At 49.7% G+C, this 9,143-nt stretch overlaps 1 long non-coding RNA gene across 2 annotated transcripts; it reads right to left on the reverse strand.

Annotated features, from left to right (window-relative positions):
- Positions 1-1,716: 1,716 nt before the first annotated feature.
- On the reverse strand, positions 1,717-7,971 carry LOC137765017 (uncharacterized). 2 transcript variants are annotated; one of them, XR_011074105.1, is made up of 4 exons: positions 7,796-7,971; positions 5,939-6,095; positions 4,395-4,672; positions 1,717-2,468 (listed from the first exon to the last, which is right to left on the reverse strand). It is a non-coding gene; the product is annotated as an uncharacterized lncRNA (long non-coding RNA). The 2 variants fall into 2 exon arrangements; XR_011074104.1 differs by having other exon boundaries at positions 1,717-2,624.
- Between the last annotated feature and the right edge of the window lie 1,172 nt (positions 7,972-9,143).

Genomic DNA, 9,143 nt, shown 5'->3' on the forward strand with positions numbered 1-9,143 from the left:
ATATAAAGGGACTCATACAACATGTGGCCTTTTGTGTCTGGCTTCTCTCGCCGAGCATGTTTTCACGGTTCATGTTGTTGCAGTATCACTAGTCCGTTCCTTTCCATGCTGGGCAGTACTCCATCATATGGGTTTTCCACAGTTTAGCTCCTCTCCTTGATAGATACTGAGATTTTTCCAATTTGGGACTGTTATGAATAAGTATGAATATTTGTATACAAGTCTTTGTATGGACAAATGTTTTCATTTCTTTGGGGTAAATCCCTAGGAGTGGAATCGCTGGGTCCTATGGCAGGTGTATGTTTAACTTTTTAAGAAACTACCGCACTGTTTTCCAAAGTGCTAGGGCCATTTTACATTTCCACCAATAGTGACGACTCCTGACTTTTTGCCCATCTGTTATGTACTGGATTCCCACTGTGGTTTTCACTTGCATTTCCCTGATTACTACTGAAGTGGAACACTTTTCATGTGTCTGTTGGCCATTTGGATTTCCTCTTTTATGAAGTTCCTGTTCAGGTCTTTTCTATTTGGTTATCAGTCTTTTTTTATTGATTTGTAGAAAATTATTTACTTATTCTAGATGTAAGACCTTTGTCTCATCCCAAATATCTTCTCCCACTTAGTGATTTGTCTTTCATTCACTTTATATAGTGTCTTTTGATGAACAGAACTTCTTCATTTTAATGCAGATTAATTTATCAATCTTTTCTTTGTGGCTTACAAATTCTGTGTCTTTTTTAAGACTCTGAGGTCATGAAGATTTCCCTATTTTATCTGCATTTTTTTTTTTTTTTTTTTTGCCATTCTCGTGTCTATCAATAAATGCACCTGGAATTGACATTTTAGTATGGTGAAATGTGGAGATCCATTTTCGTGTGTGTGTGTGTGTGCGTGAATAGGGATCCCCATTGTCCCAACATTATTATTCAACAGACCATTTCTCCCGTTGTTCTGCAGTGTGTGTTTCATCATAAATCAAGCACAAACACATACACGTTGATCTATTTCTGGTTCTTTGTTCTGGCCATTTGTCTCCCCTTGTACATAACCCCATTCTCTCTCTTTAGCTTTATACTAAGTCTTGAAATCTGGTAGAGCAAGATCTCTCAGCATCTCCTTTTTCTCCCAGAACCTGTTGACTAGCTTCATCCTTTTACGTTGCCATATAATTATTAGAACTGTCTTTTCAAATTCAAAAAGAAACATGTAAGGATCTTTATCAGGATTGCATTAAATCTACAGGTCAACGTGCAGAAATTTGACATCTTTTATATAGCCTCCTTATTTGGTTCTTCTCTCATGTTTCCCAAAGTTTTCTTACGTGTCTTTTGTTATACATATTCCTGTGTACTTGATTTTTATGCCATTGTAAATTGCACCTTTTTAAGTCTTAATTTCTAATTTTCTGGTTTTGGTGCACAGAATGCAATGGGTTTTATAGTTGATTATGTATTCAACAAGTTTAAAAACTTCCTTATTAATCTAAAAATGTACCTGTAAGTAATTTTGGATTTTCTACACTTACACTGTCAAATAAGTTCTGTTTTCACTTTTCTAGTTCTTATATCATTTGTTTATTTTGTTTGGTTGCTAATTGCCTTAGTGGACCCAACTCAAAAGTAAAGCTTTACATTTTTCACCGTTAGTTGTAATGCTTGCTGTGGGTTTTTTATAAATAACCTGTGTCAGAACAAAGACATTCCCTTCCACTCCTCGTTGCCAGGGGTTTTTTATTAAACACTTTTTCATCTGTTAACATGATCATATCATTTTTATCCCTTAATAAGTTGTAAATATAGTGAACTATATAACTTATAAATATGGCTAGGTAAGGCTAAAACACACACATACACATACATACCTAAGCCGAAGTGGGCACTAGCTCAAAACATGAGAAGTTTATCATCTGTTTAGCCCAGGATGGTAGCTGGATTGGCAGGAAGCTCTTCACACGCCACCACCTGGTAACTCCTCCATCCCCAAGGGGCCAGTCATCATCCGCACCACCCCACCACCGGGAAAGAGACGGGGAGGAGGCCCACATGCTCTCTTCCTAAAAGCCTTAGCCTGGAGGCAGCACTCCACTGATGAGGTCACCTGGTCACAGCTGGGTGCTTCACGGTGACAGCCCCATACTATGAAAGAAGAGCACAGATTTCGGTGGAGAGCCAGCGGACACCAATATAAACCCAAGGTGGTCTTAGTGCATTATAGTTTATACATTGCTAAATCCAGTTTTCTGAGATTTCTTTAGCATTTTGCATCCATGCACATGTGACACAGACCAGTATTCTTTTTCTCCTGCTGTCTTTGCTGGGTTTTGCCATCGAGGGTGGGCTAGCGTCATAACACGACTTCGGTTGTGCCGGTGGTAAACGCGTGGCCTCTCAGCCCTGACACCACTTCCCACTGTCCTGCTTCTGGTCCAGACCACGTCTTCCTTGCAGCTGGCACAATGTCAGGTTCTGTCGGTAGAGGGAGCTGGAGGGACACTGGAAGAGCAAGTTTCTCCTCCTTGTTCCCCGGGTGCTTGGCTGGAGCGCTGTGTACCCAGGAGCTCGCCTCCCAGTGAGCTTCAGGGCACCTGAAGTGGCTTCCTGGTGGGGAGCTCAGTGGCACCCCTGTAAGCAGTTTCCAGAGGGTTCAAGGGCACTCCCTGGAGGGCTTCTCAGCAGCTCACCAGCAAGCCCAGCCACGACCCAGCAGGCTTCTAAGCAAAGTTGACAGCACCTCCCTTCCCCAGGGCAGCTTCCAGGTGAATCACGTAGGCACCCCAGTGTGGGGGGGGGGGGGCGCTGGGGATAGAGGGTCCCGCCTTCCACTAGCTCAGAGCTCTTGCCCATCAGTCATATGGACCAACTCTGGCCAAGATCAACCCTGAGAACTTTTCTGCCGTCTGTCTGTTGAGTTAAAACAACACCACCATCTCCAACAAGGTGTCAATCCAGCCTTAGGGAGGGCTCCCTGCCTTCCACATTTGTTCCTTCCGTGGGTACTCTCCCTTGGGGTATTCCTTCAAATGCTCTTTTATCTCCCTGGAAATAGTTAATAATCCTTATCTCAAACCTTCCTTGCTCATATTATTGTGTGGTTACTGTCTGCTGGACTGGACCCTGACTGATACAGAACTGGTACCGGGAGTGATCACAGGAGATAGACTTGCAAAGTGGGATCTGGGAATTGATCTGTTGTGATTTCAAGCTTAAGCAGTGTTGAGCTCATTGCCAGTGGGAAACGGGAAGCTAGTAATCCATGGCATGCCCCCATGCACCGGCATCAGAATTAATGAAGCCTTCGCGTTTGGTTGCTTGTTGATGAAGTGCTAACTGAAGCAAGTGACTTGGAGCGCCTGTGGCTACTGAACTTTTTTTTTTTTTTTTTTTTAAATGGTAGTAAAGATGACTACAGGAAGTACGGTACGGGATAGAGCTTTGAGTGCACTGGAGTGCATATAGAGAGAAAATGACAAGTCATGGTGACTTAACTCTCAGGACAAGTAACAGAACCAGAATACTTCAATAAAGAACCTCTTTCTTTTCTTGCAGTCATAGGGCTGTTATTTCTAAAAATCATACAGAAAAGTTCATTGTATTGCTTGTGAACAGCTAGATCCAGTCTCACCAGTATCTCAAGGGAAAGTCAGGCACTGACTGAGAAAGGGTGGGAGCATGAAACTGGGAGTGGGGACATCTGGTTAGATCCAGGGAACTGATCATCCTAAAACCCCAAGTTGTTCTAAGCCTCCCTCACCAGTAGAGGTCGTTTGTCCGTAGCATCTTCCTTTGCTTGAAAATCCGGTGACACCCTTGCCAAGGGGAGATGCCTTGCAAAGGGGCACCTATTCTCAAGACCCAGCACAACCACCCCCGTTGCCATCAGACACATGACTAAGGTCAAATCACAGCATGCTCCAGTGGGACAGGAATACACAATGCTCCGGGAAGACTAGCTTACCCACCTAGAAAATGAGCAAGCCTTTTCTAATATATACCAGAAATATGGGAAACACGTGTGAAGTGGATTCTAAGGGTGTCAGACCACGGAGGGTGGAACATAACACTAGATCAGGCCAAATTTATGGATGATGGTAAAGGGACTAGAGTCCAGATTTAATGCACTCACTTGAGCAGCTGGAGGTGTTTCTAAACAACATATCTGACTGTTTGACTGAGACTTATCCTCAGAAATGGCCTACGTTTAGCTAGGTTGAGATGCCAGAGCTTCCCTGGCATGGAGGAGGGAATCCAAAGGCCTAGGGAGATAGGAATGTTGGACTGGATTCGTCCCGTGTGACCTGCACACCTCCCTCCCAACTACGGACTTCCGGAAGACCCAGAAGACGCTCCTTTCACTCGGGCACCGAGAAACACATTAGTGAGAGGAGCACTCACCTCCTTGGAAATGGAAAGCTTCGGGACTGTTCTCCTTGACGGCATGCATGATGGCGGGGATGCTGTCACTGACGGGGGCTCCCCGGTTTCAATGGAGACGATGGGATTCCAGGGGAGCAGAGGCCAAACGGCAGGCATCGACCACCAAAGGCAAGGCGGGTGCATCCGCCAAGAAAGACAGCAGATGTGTACCCGCAATCAAAACACCTTGGTCCCCAGGGATCTTTAACAGTGGTTCACTGAACACGGTGCCCCTAAGAATAAGAGCACTGACTGATCTATAAAACAGGGGGACAAAAAAAAAAAAAAAAACCTTTAGGCCTAAGAGCCAAAACCCTGACCTGAGTCACAACTGTGGCTAGGAACTGCCTCTCACCTGGTTCTCAGACCCAAGTCACTTCACAGGCCAGACCCCTTGACTGCAGGGGAGGCTGGGTCTGAGACCCCTCCCCCAAGCCTTCCCAAGTCCCAGCTCCACCGCTCAGCTGTGATACTGGAACTGGGACGATGTTAAGCTGGTCAGGAGAGGGTGCTGGAGGGATGCTGGGAAGAGGGGGGTTTCTCTTCGTAGTTCCATAGTGCCTCCCCTCTTTCTAACCCCCTAGGCACCTGGCTGGCATACGAGACACCGGTGGAGCGTACCTGCTGCAGTGTCAGCGGCACCCAGCAGGCAGCTTCCTGGTTGAGCTCCTCAGGTATCCTAACGGGCTTCCCAGAAACTTCAACTTCCCCACAGGCAGCCTCCCAGCTTTCCCCGGGAGTCCAGCCTGCTCCCGCCAGCTTCCCACCAGGTTCAACGGAACCCCCTGCAAGCAGCTTCCCAGCGAATTTCTCTGGCACGCCAACAGGTGGTTTCCTGCCCACCAGCCTTGGCCCAGCAGCCCAGGGCAACCCAGTGAACCTCTCGGCCCTAGAGTAGGTGCAACCACTACAGAACCTTTAGATTATGTGCTGGCAGTAAGCTTGGAGAGACACGCGTCTGGAGGCCTGGAGAATTTCTGTACGCTCTCAGTTTTCAGAGCCAGAGTTACCAGCACACTTGTGAACGTGTGTTTAAAAGGGGCACACTGCCCCCTAACTTTGCCACAGTCTCCCCTGTTCCCTACTATCACGCCTAGTGTTTCTGCACTAATTATGGCTCCTACATGGCCCCGGTAGGTCGTATGGTCGACGACACATGCCTACTGGGTCCGTAACTTCAGGAGACGAGGCTCCTAGAGAGGTGCCGGGAAAAAGCTTCCCCTCAGCAGTGCTGGGCAATGTGGGACACCCCCTGGATACAAGGGACCAAACCCACACGGCTCTGAGATGCACTGGGGCTGTCACACCAACCACCCCTCCTCAGCGTGATCTCTGTGTCCAAAAATAATCCTGCTTTCCAGGCCATGGGATTAAGCCCACTAAGCTTCAGTCATTCCCTGAAGGTCTTGGGCAGCAATACAAACTAAGCCAAAATGAGACAGAGCTCTTCCCTGTCATTTTCTCTCCCCTTCCCCACCCGCCCCCTTAACGCTGGCAGACCCCCAATCCTGTTCTCAACTCACCCTACACAGTAAGCCGAAATCCCCAGGTTCAAGGTGGCTTCAGTAACAAGGCCTTTATTTCCACACCCAGCAGACTAATGGGAGGCAGGCAGTTCCCCTGGAAGTCTGACTTGGAAGCTGGACAAACCCATCGAGTCACATGAGGCCAACAATGTCCCTGAAAAAAGGTAAACCATCCCTGAGAGCCACAGAAAGGGCCCAGCTGAGGTCCTCCTAGCCAGTGCTGGGTCACACCCACGCCCTAACTAGTCAGGAAGGAGATGAGGCCCATCAACAGGCCAGGCTGCTCATGGGTCCCTCCAGGGCCTGGAACGAGCACAGCTGACGAGTCCCTCCCAGCTGGCAGAGTGGTGAGATGGCTTCTGCCACGGGCACTGACAGCGAGAGAACTCTGGCAAGGGCCCCGGGCAGGCGAGAGCGCCCGAAAGCTCCCCACACACCTAGCGCTCGTCAGGAATATCCCGTTCGACCCCATGAAGCTCAACTTCCAGCCAAGGGCATCCTCACAGAGGCTCCCGCAGCTCATCTCTGGCGCGCGTCCTGTTCCGCTGAACGAGGAGAGAGCACGTTCCCTGCACGCCTAAGGCCTTTCCCCAGCATGAACTTCCTGATGCTTTACGAGGTGAGGCCCTTGACTGAAGGTTTTCTCACATCGGCCGCACTCATAGGCCTCTCTACGGCGAACGTTCTGCTGCTGAATGAAGAAGCCTCTCGGGTGGAAGGCCTCCCCCCATCTCTGCATCCATGAGGTCTTCCTCGAGGGTGAACCTGCCAGGGGTGAATGAGGCTGGACCTGCAGCTTAACGCTTTCTCACACTGGGCATACTCAACAGACTTCCATGCAGCACAAGCTTGACGTTTTGGCAGGAGGTTTTCCCACGTTTGCTGCACTCCTAACACTTTCCTGGGCCGTGAACTTTCCAGTGTAAATCAGAGCACACCTTTGGCAAAATGCTTTCATTCCATGCATTCAAAGGGACTTTCTCTAGTATAAACTTTCTGATGCCAACTGAGCTTAGAGATGTCGCTAAAGGTTCTCTGATATTACTGCACTTATCAGGCTTTTTTTGGGAGGGGGAGGGCGGGGGCGGTGCTGCGCCCTTTGGCTTGCGGGGATCTTAGTTCCCCGACCAGGGATCGAACCCGTGCCCCCTGCAGTGGAAGCGCGGAGTCCTAACCACCGGACCGCCAGGGAAGTCCCCGGCCTTTCTGCTGTGAACCTTCCGGTGCCAAACAAGCGTGTATCCTTCGCTGAATGCATCCTTCCCACGGTGGCTGCACTCATAAGGCTCTTCTCCAGCGTGGATTCTCCGCCGTTGAAAGAGGCGGGGATTACCTTCACTCAGACCTGCCCCGGTGTGGCGGCCGTAGGCTCCCTCCCACTTGCCGTACTGTCCGGGGTGAGCGGCCTCCCAGCCTGCGGCGCTCCTGCCGGCCTTCCCCGTCCTGGTGCCGGAGGAGGCCGGCGCTGGCGGGGACCCGTCCTCCCCGCACACTGAGGGCTCCTCTAACACGTGGACTCCACAGTGCCTCGCCACGAGGCCCTACCCTGCCCGCCTCTGCTGGGTTTCTCTCGGCTGGGCTGCTTTGGGGCCGGGAGCGCTGAGGCCGAAGCCTCTCCCGCTCGCCTCCTCACTGCAGCTTCTGCCCGCGGGGCTCCCCGGTGCTCGGCCAGGAGCAACTCGTCTTTCCAGCCTGGGCCACACATCTCAGGGAACGCGCCCAAGCAGACGGACCTGCGAGGAGCGTCCTGACCTGAGACGCCCTTACAAAAGCGCCCCGCTCGGCCGGTGCCTCCCGCTCTACTCCACACCGACCACCCCGGGGCCGCAGGTGCCAAGTTCCCCCACATCCAACCTCCACGCAGCAGGCGCCGGGCCACTCCTCCTGGGAGAAGCACAGGCCACATCCTCGGAGACCACGCGGCCCTGCCGCCAAGGGAGCCCCAGCCGAGAATCCTCCAGGACCGCCCCACCCAGCTCTCGGGTCCTCCGGGTGAGGGCCGACCCCCGAGCCGACGGGATCCCAGGAGGACGGTTCCGGAAGTCCCGCCCCTACCTCGTCCACACGCACAGGAACGCCCCCCCTCCCGGGCCCTCATTGGCCCTCCACCGTCGTGACGTACATCACAACGGGCGCTGAGAAATGGCGTTCTCACGTGGGGAGGGGCTTCACCTCCTCTTAAAGGAGACGCGCCAAGATTTCCGCGTCAAGTACTCAAATGCCACTTCCTTTCCGGCAGTAGCTGCCCCCGCGGCTGTCCGAGTACTTCCGTAAATTAGGTAAATTCTATTTTCTAGGAATGTGTCCATTTCCTCTAAATTTTCACATTTACTATCGTAAAGTTGTTTATAATATACCCTCTTATCTTTGTATATGACCTATAAAATTGCCCTTTTAAATTTTTAAATGATTTGTATGTCCTTTTTGTCTTGATTAGTCTCTCTGGAGATGTGTCAATTTTTTCCTTAGAAAGCAGCAGCTTTGGGCTTTGTTGCTGCCCTCTGTTGGTTGTAATGAATTCTGCTCTTTATTATTTAGCTTTCACCCACCCACACTTCCCCACCCTCCATCCCCCCAATAGCGTTTATGGTAGTAGGTGCATGTTATTAGGACTGTGTAAATACTAATCACAGCTGAGGCATCTAGTATTACCGTGGTTAACTTTTTCTTTCTTGCCCAACCTTTTGTTTTCCTTGGAGTTATGTCCCTTGGTTTCCTAGGTACTTGTCAATAAATCAATCCCAACTCCTATCTAAACATGTTCAGAGACAACAGGTATTCTAATAATTAAGGCGTCTCCTCTGGGGCCTCAGCTCCTCACATCTAGTCTTAGACTGGGTGCCTTCTGTGCCTGATGCACAGCTGTCATCCTCAAGGCTTTCACTGTGCTCCTGGGAGTCACCTTGCCTCTTTGCGTTGGATCCACAGTTCCTGAATACCAGGTTTTCTTCTTTCTTGGTTTACCCCTTTGTTCTGGAAGAGTACATCCTCTAATAGTTTCTTAAGAAAGGGTGTATGGAACATACGTTTTTAAAGAAACTACAAGTCTTTTGAGCATGACTTTTATTTGCATTTCCTTCAGAATTCTGAAAGGTCCCAATTCCTCTGTTACCCAATGTGACATTTGAGGATTCCAAAGCTATTTTGATTCCTGATACTTTGTATGTGTCCTGTTTATCCGCTCCAGAAGTTATAGAATCTT

This window comes from Eschrichtius robustus, chromosome 5 (genome assembly GCF_028021215.1).
Source record: "Eschrichtius robustus isolate mEscRob2 chromosome 5, mEscRob2.pri, whole genome shotgun sequence".
Taxonomy (NCBI): Eukaryota; Metazoa; Chordata; class Mammalia; order Artiodactyla; family Eschrichtiidae; genus Eschrichtius; species Eschrichtius robustus.